General features: G+C 33.1%; 1 pseudogene; it reads right to left on the reverse strand.

The window, feature by feature from the left end:
* Nucleotides 1–275: 275 nt before the first annotated feature.
* LOC124105358 (olfactory receptor 10AG1-like) lies at nt 276–1,220 on the reverse strand (annotated as a pseudogene).
* Nucleotides 1,221–11,248: the final 10,028 nt, after the last annotated feature.

Raw genomic sequence — 11,248 nt, forward strand, 5'->3', positions numbered from 1 at the left:
GATTCTGATAATAGATTTTTCAAGGGATATATGATGTACATTGCAATTTCATTGATAAAAAAAATACTTTTCCTTAGATATGTAATATTGAAAATAAATTGATTTGCCTAAGATACATCCAGGTTGAGTAAATTTCAGGCTAGTGTTCTGAAGTAAAACAAATAGATGCTAAGATGGAAGTGATTGGCATGTCAAAGGGGAAATGTAAGATCTGAAATATTTCTCTGATAACTTTTAGATCAGCAATGCAAACATTCATACACAAATATGTGATACTATGTTTTAAGCATGAATCTTTTCAGAGCAGCAATCACATCCCTATTCCTAAGGCTGTATATCATGGGATTAAACATAGGAGTCACTATGGTGTATAAAAGAGAGAGTACTTTGTCAGTTCCTGCAGAATGGTTGGATTTGGGCCTAAGGTAGGTAATGGAAGCTGATCCAAAAAATAAAACCACAACCAGCAGGTGGGAGGAGCAAGTGGAGAATGCCTTAGCCCTTCCTTGGGCTGTTGGCAACCTCAGAATCGTGAGTCCAATTTTGCTATAAGAGGCAAGTATCAACATAAAAGGGACTACAACAAACAACATAGCTACTATGTAGACAGACACCTCATGCACAGAAGTGTCCCCACAGGCTAGCTTGAGAATGGGGGGTATGTTACAGAAGAAGTGGTTGATTTGGTTGGAATGACAGAAATGCAGAGAGAATATCTGCCATGTTTGTCCTATCTGGACTGGCATTCCCCCAAGCCAGGAGCCAGCTGCCAGTTGATGGCACTTCTTTGGGTTCATGACTAGAGGATAGTGCAGAGGGTTACAGATGGCCACATAGCGGTCGTAAGACATCACAGCCAGGAGGAAACATTCTGTTGCTCCAAACATAAGGAAGAAATACATTTGTGTGGCACAGCTCAGTAGAGAGATGCTCCTATCCTGAGTCCAAAGGCTGACCAGAATCCTCGGGAGAGTGACTGAAACATAACAGATTTCCAGTGAAGAAAAATGTCCCAGGAAAAACTACATGGGTTTGTGCAGTGCAGGGTCCAGCCTGGTTATTATGATTATGAGGAAGTTCCCAATGAGGACAACCATGTAAATGATGGAAAAAAACCCAGATAGGAAACCTTGGATGTTTGGAAATTCAGAAAATCCCAGCAAGACAAACCGTACCACTGTGGAGACATTCTCTTCTACTACTATCTCTTCATGCTTCATCTATGGGGAAGAGTCAATCAGAAGTAGAAAATTAACTACATTTTCCTTTCGTTTTCTTATGTGTACACTGAAGATGGCCTGATTTCAAATTTCCCACTTACCTTTAAGATAAAGACCTATGTCTTCTATTTGGTCTGAAATTGTCATAAATATTTTTTAAAAAATTATTCCTAAGTATATCTACATGAAAGTTGTGTTTTTTTTCCTGTTGAAGGTTATTACAGATTTTTTCTGTTTCTGTGATGAGGCATGTCACTTTAATTTTCATTTGAATACTCAAAAAATCTGAGTCTAGGTTCAAGTGGAGCAAAAATTCTACTCATTTAGTTTATATTTTTCTGCTCTCCCAACATTCTTTAGTGTACAATGATCAATTCAAAATTATCTTAAATTTATGAGAATACTTTCTTTAAGACATTTCTAATAAATTTAGGGAAGAGTGTATTTAATCTTTGAAATTGATTTTTGTATATTTCCTAAGATCATTTTAGCTTTGATATTCTGTAAAATCCATTAAAAAGTAATGATTAATTATCCATGAAATATAATGCAATACTATTTAATCTTTAAAATTGTATATTCATTTAACTGTAAGTTTATGAAATCAGAAATCATAGATTTTGTTCAGATTTTCTAGTACAATTGACATTCAGAAGGATACTGAGGATCTCAAGAAGGATGAGGGACACTTAACGTGATTTTCCTATAGAAGGAAGCTCAATAGTCAAGAAGCAATTTCATTTACATCTGCAGTCAGGAAACAGGTCTTAGCTACATTACGCACCTCTTTATTCTGAATGCAGATCTATGCATAAAAAAGACATCTAGCACATCTCTTCTGGACATTTTCCTAGATCACTCACATCCTCAGGAATGACTGCTATTCTACTGAGTTCATTTGCTCCATTCAGTCTATTCCCTTGCTTTATGTGTGGTTTCATATATGAGTGTGTTTGTATGCTATTATTTATTTACATTATGAATGAATTCCTTTTATTTCTAGACCTATGAAATATTTCATATTTGATATTATAAACACTATTGTATATGTGGTACAGTATAGTTTTCCAAACATTTTTCATTAGCTGAATTTTTGGATAAATTAAAATGAGTCAAATAATTGAAGTAATGCCTAAGACTTAAGTACATGTTCCTGAATTTCTGAGTTTTTATGCATGCCTTGTGTATATGTGTATGTGTGTGTGTGTGTGTGTGTGTTTGTACATGTGTTTGTATTTTTTCATGGTTATGTGTGAATTATTATATCTCATTAACTCTTTCAGAAGAAGTCTATCATCTCATTATTTGCTAAGTTATTTCCATATGAGTAATAAATAATTTAAATGCAAAGAGACTATATGCAATAATGATGAATACCTCTAATCTTATTATAAGATTTTTAAGTTTGCACAGTTGTCAGGATTTGAGCTTCTAAAACAGTTGCAAATGGGGAAGGATCAACAGTTCATGCTGAACTTGGGCATCCTGTGGACTTCGTAATTGAACATGGCAAAGTTACATAAGAATTTCTTGCTACATCTACAATGTTCTACAAGATATTGAAATCCTAAAGGTACTTAAAACTTCTTCAATAATTATAAAATTACTCTAAATTAAAATTTGATATTCCAATATAAAAATGTGTAACTGAGACTCAAAGTGGCTTTACTGCGATAATAAGGATGTGAAACTCTTACACAAAGTATTTTATTTTTCAACATAAAAAATTTTAAGCAGTTATTTTTGTATTTAATTAGCCTGAGAACTCAATAAATTGACACTTATAAAAACCATTGATTGAGTCAACAATTTATTGGGGACTATAATATATTTGAGCCCACATTTGATTATCTAACCTTAACTTTTAGAAATTGCCACCTTCTTCTATCTTTTTGCTATACTAGTTCTCGATTTTTTTATTCTTTTTGCACATTGTAATCTCCTTTTGCTCTCATTTCCCTCTGTTCAAGAAGGAGGGTAGTTTTATAAAGCAAATTACAACCAAGTTTTCAAAATTTAATAAAAAAAAAAAGCACTCTGAACACAACTTGTGCTCTATTTATACCTACTGAAATGTAAACTTTCTTTTCCATTTCTTTTCTTTTTTTTCCTAGGTGAGAGAGACTTAAATTTCCATTAATAAAATGAACCAACAATTTTATGAGTATTTAATGTAATTGTCTGTGTCCAACTATATATAAAGGAAAGAATATTATAATCCCTGCTACTCAGAGGGCTGAAGCAGGAGGAGGAAAATTTTGAGATCAGCCTGGGAAAATTAGCAACACTTTTCTCAAAATAAAAAGGAGTAAAGCCCTGGGTATGAAGCTAAGTGGTTGGGTACCCATGGATTCTGAAAATAAAAATATACAAAAATGTTAATATTTCTCTAGCAGTTTTAGATTCATTTATCATGGATCTGACCCTTAAAACAGGAAACTTTTTTAGTAGTAGAATGCAGAGCCATTTTAATACTCTGTATTGAATATTTTGCTCACCTATATATATAATTTGGTTTGAAACAGATAAGAAGTCCAGGTCTTGTTGATGTAAAATAGTTTAAAACATGCTTATCACATAATTATTTAGCAAATATTAGCACAAAAGAAGATTATGAAAATACTTTGAGGCTGCCTCTTTTTATTGCAAAGAATTTTTCATTTTGCTTTCAGTTCACCTAAAAATGGCAAAAATCACAGCAATACAAATGTTATCTGAAAGAGCATCTTGGAATTGAAAAAGTAAGAAACAACAAATGGTTCCTTTAAATTTTTAAATATTTTTAATTGCTCATGTTCTTAAAAGTAGCCATGAAAATACATGCTATATTTGTCAAAGTACTCCATGCTTATCTATTTTAGGATTGGGTTAGACATAATGCTTACCTTTAATGATGGCAAAAGACCAAAATAATAAACAAGTGTGTCCTTTTTATATTTTAGAAATTTACCTGCATTTGTATCAAAGGGTAAGCATTGTCTATATATATTCTATCCCAGGAAGGAAAAAAAAAAGCAGTGCTCCTGAGGTAGGAAATAGTGCCTGCTTTGGGGATAAGTCTTTCCCCATGTAACTTCCTAATTGAGGAAAACTTTTCATGATATTCAAGGAGTTTAATATAACACACTACAACATGTCTGGTTATACCACCCCTTATATTCTCAGTTACTCTTCCTTTTTGTGCTTATTAATAAATATAAACATTAGAAAATCTACAGTTAATAACTGCTAGTTATGATTCAAACAAAAATATTTTATCAAAACTGCAAATGGTCAGTGCCTTCAATTAGAAATAATTTTATGTGCCAGTAAATGTTTTCAAGAGGGCTGGGGCTATAGCTCTGTTGGTAGAGAGAGTGCTTGCCTCCCAAGCATAAAACTACCAGAAAAAAAAAAAAAAGTTTTTTAAGAGGTTCAAGATTCTTCAGACATTCCTGTCATCATCAACACAAGTATGCCTCCTGTAAATCTGCATTGGACAGTTAGACCTCATCATCCCCCACACAAAGGAAAAAGGAGAAGGGGAATTAAGACTAGTATTCACTTTATCTTTTCAGGTGCACTAACTGGAAAAGTCATGCAGACTTTCCAGAAGTAATCCCCAGTGTAAAATTTAGTGACAGGAGTACAACAACCTGGAAAAGAGTCTGTAAAATGTAACTTCTAGTGAGATTGCCAGGTAACCAAGTATGATTTACTATTTTATCATTAGTTGCCCTCAATTGCCAAAATCTAGACTTTTAAGACATTATTTCTGGATTATTGATTCAAGGAGCTCCTCAAATTGAGTGTTAATTAATAAGATAAGTATCTATAACTTGCCCAATCATCCACACAAGCACACTTAGACACACTCACAAGTTCAAGGGAGACAATATAAGATGAAGTCACAGGAACTTGGAATATATGCATATAAACATAAAGAATAATGAATACATAAATGGAAAATATACTTTAGAACATATGTCTTCCTCATTTCCAGATGTTGAAAGCTATAACTATTAAAGGGTTATATATGTACCTACCTATTTTTGAGTGATAATATTTGTGATTAATTTAAATTTAACATTAAAATTTACATGCAGATCCACCTCCACTAACGATCTGCTTGGGAGTCCGGGCCCAGGGTAGGTTCGAGTCTGCCACCCCCCTCCACCTGGGAGCCCAGGCCTAAAACACTTCCATCTTGGGACACTGCAGCCATTGCCATAGCCTTCCCCATGCAGTAGCCTCTACCTTGCCACAACAGACAGGGCCTAGAAGCAGCTATATCTTGGAGCAGACATACCAAAGCCAATGTAAGGCTCACCCTTTCAGCCCCATCTCAGAGAGAATGCATTCATCTTGAGGCAACTGCACTGCTATCTCAAGTTACCCGCACTATTACCACAATCACCTTTAGTTGTGGTAGCAGACATTGTGGGACACCAGCAGAGTCTGGAATCCCAATATCAAGATGAGATGCATATAATCTGTATGGATACTACAACATTATAGGGTAGAAACTGTAATATCTCAGATCCATAATGCAAGAAAGACATATAGACAACATGAAAAAAACAAGGTAGGAAATTGCCCTTAACAAACCAAAATACTACAAGAACAGAAATAATGGAGAATGCATTTGATGAAATGTCAGAAAAGGAGTCCATAATGTTTACAAAATTATCAGTGAACTAAAGAATGACCCATATGATCAAATACAGGCAAAAACTGATCACTCCAACAGAGAGATAAAAGAGTAAATGCAGGTAACAAAAGATTACTTCAAGTAAAAGATAGAAATTCTTTTAAAAAAGTCAGAAATCCTTGAAGTGAAGAAAAAATAAACCAAATAAAAAACTAATTAGAAAGCATAACCAACAGACTAGATCACTTGGAAGAAAGAAGGTCAGATAATGAAGACAATGTATACAATCTGGAAGATATTGACCATACAGTGAAGAAAGTTAGAAACTATAAAAAGAATATTCAAGAATTATGGTCTAGCATCAAAAGACCAAATATAAGAGTTATTGGGATAGAAGAAGGCACAGAGTTTCAAACCAAAGGAATATACAATCTTTTCAATGAGATAGTATCAGTAAATTTCCCAAACATGAAATGAATTGGAAAATCAAATAGAAAAAGCTTATAGGACACCAAATGTACAAAATTACAATCGCTCTACACAAAGGCACATTATAATGAAAGGATGGAATCTTAATGACTGCAAGAGAGATGAATCAGCTTACATATAGGGGAAGACCAATTTTTATCTCAGTGGATATTTCAACCCAGACACTCAAAGCAAGGAGATCATGGGACAACATATACCAAGCTCTGAAAGAAAATGGATGCCAAACAAAAATTTTATATCCAGCCAAGTTAAGCATTATATTTGATGATGAAATAAAAACATTTCATGATAATCAAAAGTTAAAAAAAAATTACAACTAGAAAGCCTGCACTACAAAACATCCTTGGTAAAATATTCCATGAAGAGGAAATTAAAAACAATGGTGAAAATCAGCAGAGAGAGGTATTACACTAAAGGAAAAACTAAACAGAGGAGAAACAAAGTCAATTGAAATACCAAAAATAAACAAAAATGGCTAGGTATACAAATCATGTATCAATAATAACTCTGAATGTTAATGGCTTAAAATCACCATTCAAAAGACATAGACTAGCAGATTGAATTTAAAAAGGACTCAAAAATATGCTGCCTCCAAGAAAAGACATCCACAGACTAAAGGTAAAAGTTTCAGAAAAATCAGACCACTCACATGGACTACAGAGACAATCAGGGGTTTCCATCTTCATTTCAAATAAAGTAGACATCAAGCTAAAGTTACTCAAAATGGATAAAGAAGAACACTTTAAATTTTTCAAGGCAACCATACACTAACAAGACATAAAAAACTATAAATATATATGCTCCAAACAATGGAGCATCTACTTTCATCAAACAAACTCTTCTCAAGTTCAAGAGTCAAACAGACCACAACAAAATAATTCTGGGTGATTTTCACACACCTCTTTCACCACTGGATAGATATTCCAAACAAAAGCTGAACAAAGAAACTATAGAACTCAAAAATACAATCAATGACTTTGACTTAACTGACATATATAGAATATTTCAACCTTTAATGAATGAATATACTTTCTTATCAGCAGCACATGAATCCTTCTCTAAAATAGACTATACATTATGCCAGAAAGCAACTCTCAGCAAATATAAAAAAGTAGAGATACTACCCTTCATTCTATCAAATCATAATGGAATGAAGTTAGAAATCAATGATAAAATAAGAAATAAAAGCTACTCTAACATCTGGAGACTAAGTAATATGCTACTGGTTGAACAATGTGTTGTAAAACACATCAAGGAGGAGGTTTAAGAAATTTTAGAGGTAAATGAGAACACAGCTACAACATATCAAAATCTCTGGGACACTATGAAGGCATTGCATGAATTTCCTTCCTTAAAAGAAGAAAAAGTAAACAAATAAATGACTTAACATTACATCTCAAAGCCTTAAAAAAACAGAACAAATCAAGACCAAAACAGCAGCAGAAAAAGAAAAATAACTGAAATCAGGGATGAAATCAATGAAGTTATAACAAAAGAAAGAATTGAAAAAAAATGACAAAAAATATTGGTTCTTTAAAAAATAAATAAAACAAACCCTTAGTCATATTAATGAAGAGAAAAAGAGAGAAAACTCAAATTACTAAAATATGTGATGAAAAATTTATTATCACAACAGACACTACAGAAATACAGAAGATAATTAGAAATTATTTTGAAAACCTGTACTCCAATAAAACAGAAAATATTGAAGGCATCCACAAATTTCCAGAGTCATATAATTTGTCCAAATTGAATCAGGATGATACAGACAATTTAAGTAGATCAATTCCAAGTGACGAAATAGAAGATACCATCAGAAGCCTATTAACAAAGAGATTCCCAGAATGGGATGGATACACAGCTGAATTCTACATGATCTATAAATAACTAATACGAATACTGCTCAAATTATTTTGTGACATAGAAAAAGAGGAAACACTTCCAAAGTAATTCTATGAGGCCTGTATTTCCCTGATTCCCAAACCAGGCAATGACACATCAAAGGAATTAAACTTGAGATCATTATCTCTAATGTACATATGTTCAAAAAATCTCAATAACATTCTGGTAAATGGAATACAGAAATATATAAAAAAGATAGTGCAGCAAGATCAAGTGGGGTTTATGCCAGAAATGAAAGGTTGGTTCAACTTATGGAAATCAACAAATGTAATTCATCACATCAATAGACTTAAAGATAAGAATCATCTCAAAAATAAAGAAAAAACTTCCAACAAAATACAGCACCTCTTCAAAAAACTAGAATAACTCAGGATAACAGGAACATATCCCAACACTGTGAAAGCTATCTATACTAAACTATAGGCCTACATCATTTTAAATGGAGAAAAATTAAAAACATTACCTCTAAAAATTGAAACAAGGCAGGGATGCCCTCTTTCACCACTTCTATTTAACATAGTTCTTGAAACACTAGCCAGAGCAACTAAAAGATAGAAATTAAAGGGATATGGATAAGAAAAGAAGAACTCAAATTCGCCCTATTGGCTGGTGATAACATTCTACATCCAGAAGACCCAAAATTTTCACCAGAAACCTTCTAGAACTAACAAATTAATTCATCAAAGTATCCAGATATAAAATCAACACACATATATCAAAGGCATATCTGTATATCAGTGACAGATCCTCTGAAAGGTAAACAAGGAAAACTACCCCATTTATGATAGCTTAAAAAAATAAAATACTTGGAATCAACAATGAAAAAGGTGAAAGACCTCTGTAATATAAACTATAGAATGCTAAAGAAATAAAAGAAGTCCTTAGAAATGGAAAGTTCTCCCTTGTTCTTAGATAGGCAGAATTAATATTGTCAAAGTGATCATACTACCAAAAGCACGAAACAGATTTAATGCAATTCCAATCAAAACCCCCATGACATGCCTCATAGAATTAGAAAAAGCAGTCATGAAATTCATCTGAAAAAAATAAGAGACCCAGAATTGTAAAGCAATCTTAAACAGGAAGAGTGAAGTAAGTGGCATCAGTATACCAGACTTTAAGCTATACTACAGAGCAATAGCAACAAAAAACATCATGGTATTGGCACCAAAATATACTTGTAGATCAGTGGTATAGATTACAGGACACAGAGACAAACCTACATAGCTACAGTTACATTAGATAAAGTAGCCAAAAGCATACATCGGAGAAAAGATAACCTCTTCAACAAATGGTGCTGGGAAAACTGGAAATCCATATGCAACAAAATGAAATTAATCCCCTATCTCTCACCATGCAAAAACTCAATTCAAAGTGGATCAAAAACTTTCAAATTAAACCAGAGACACTATGACTCTTTGAAGAAAAAGTAGGCCCAAATCTCCATCATGTGGAATTAGGCCCTGACTTCTTTAATAAGACTCCTATAGTGCAAGAGTTAAAATAAAGAATCAATAAATGGGATGGATTCAAACTAAAAAGCTTCTTCTCAGCAAAAGAAACAATCAGTGAGGTGCATTTAAAGCTGACATTTTGGGAGCAAATTTTTATTACACACACCAGATTGAACACTAATCTCTTGGATATAAAAAGAATTCAAACATCTTAACACTAAAAATAAATAAATAAATAAATAAAATAACCCAATTAATAAATGGGTCAAGGAACTGAACACTTCTCAGAAGGTGGTATACAATCAATCAATAAATATATGAAAAAATGTTCAACATATCTAGCAATTAGATAAATGCAAATCAAAACTTCTCTAAGATTTTATCTCACTCCAGTCAGAATTAAGAATACAAACAACGAAAACTGTTGCCAAGTATGTGGGGAAAAAGGCACATTCATACACTGCTGGTGGGATTGCAAAAGTGTTGCAGTCAATATGGAAAACAGTATGGAGATTCCTTGGAAAACTGGGAATGAAGCCACCATTTGACCCAGCTATCCCACTCCTTGGTCTATACCCAAAGGACTTAAAAACAGCATACTACAGGGACACAGCCACATCAATGTTTATAGCAGCCCGATTCACAACAGCTAAACTGTGGAAGCATCCAAGATGCCCTTCAGTAGATAAATGGATAAAGAAAATGTGGTATATATACAAAATGGAATATTATTCAGCATTAAGATAGAAAAAAAAATCATGGCACTTGTAGATAAATGGATGGAATTGGAGAATATAATGCTAAGTGAATTTAGCCAGTCCCACAAAAGCAAATGCCAAATGTTTTCTCTGATATAAGGATGTTGATTCATAATGGGTTAGGGGTGGGAGCATGTGAGGATTAGTGGAAGTCTAGATAGAGCAAAGGAGAGGGAGGTGAAGGGAAGGAGCATGGGTGGTAGAAAAGACAGTAGAATGAGATGGACATCATTACTCTAAGTACATGTATGAAGACACAAATGGTGTGACTCTCTTTGTGTACAACCAGACATATGCAAAATTGCACTCTATATGTATGATATAAATTGTAATGAATTCTGCTGTCATATATAACAAATCAGAATTTTTAAAATGCATTATTAATTTTTGTCTTAAATTTCACTTGACTCTTGTACATTGTTTAATTAGGCCATGTCTTTCTCACACTGTTCAGTTACACAGATCTTCATGTATTTTATGTATATTTCCTTTGAGAGATGTGTGCTTTGCCAATATTTTCCTGAGTCTGTAGCCTATATTTTTATTTTCGTGACAATGTTGACACTGAACAAAATATTTAATATCAATGAAGTATGATTTATAAAGGTTTTCCTTTAAGGTTTGTGCTTTTGGAAACATTGATATATGCCTATACAGGGTCATGCATATTTTCTGAAACATTTTCTTCAAACCACTATGAATTTTTAACATTCTATATAGCTAAGTAAATAATAAGGAGTCAATAATTTCTTAAGACAAGAATTTTAGTTTTAGGGTTTTCTGCATAGAAGTTCA

Source organism: Marmota monax, unplaced genomic scaffold, assembly GCF_021218885.2.
Source record: "Marmota monax isolate L192 unplaced genomic scaffold, Marmota_monax_Labrador192_F-V1.1 WCK01_AAM20220418_F8-fsc01320, whole genome shotgun sequence".
Classification (NCBI taxonomy): domain Eukaryota; kingdom Metazoa; phylum Chordata; class Mammalia; order Rodentia; family Sciuridae; genus Marmota; species Marmota monax.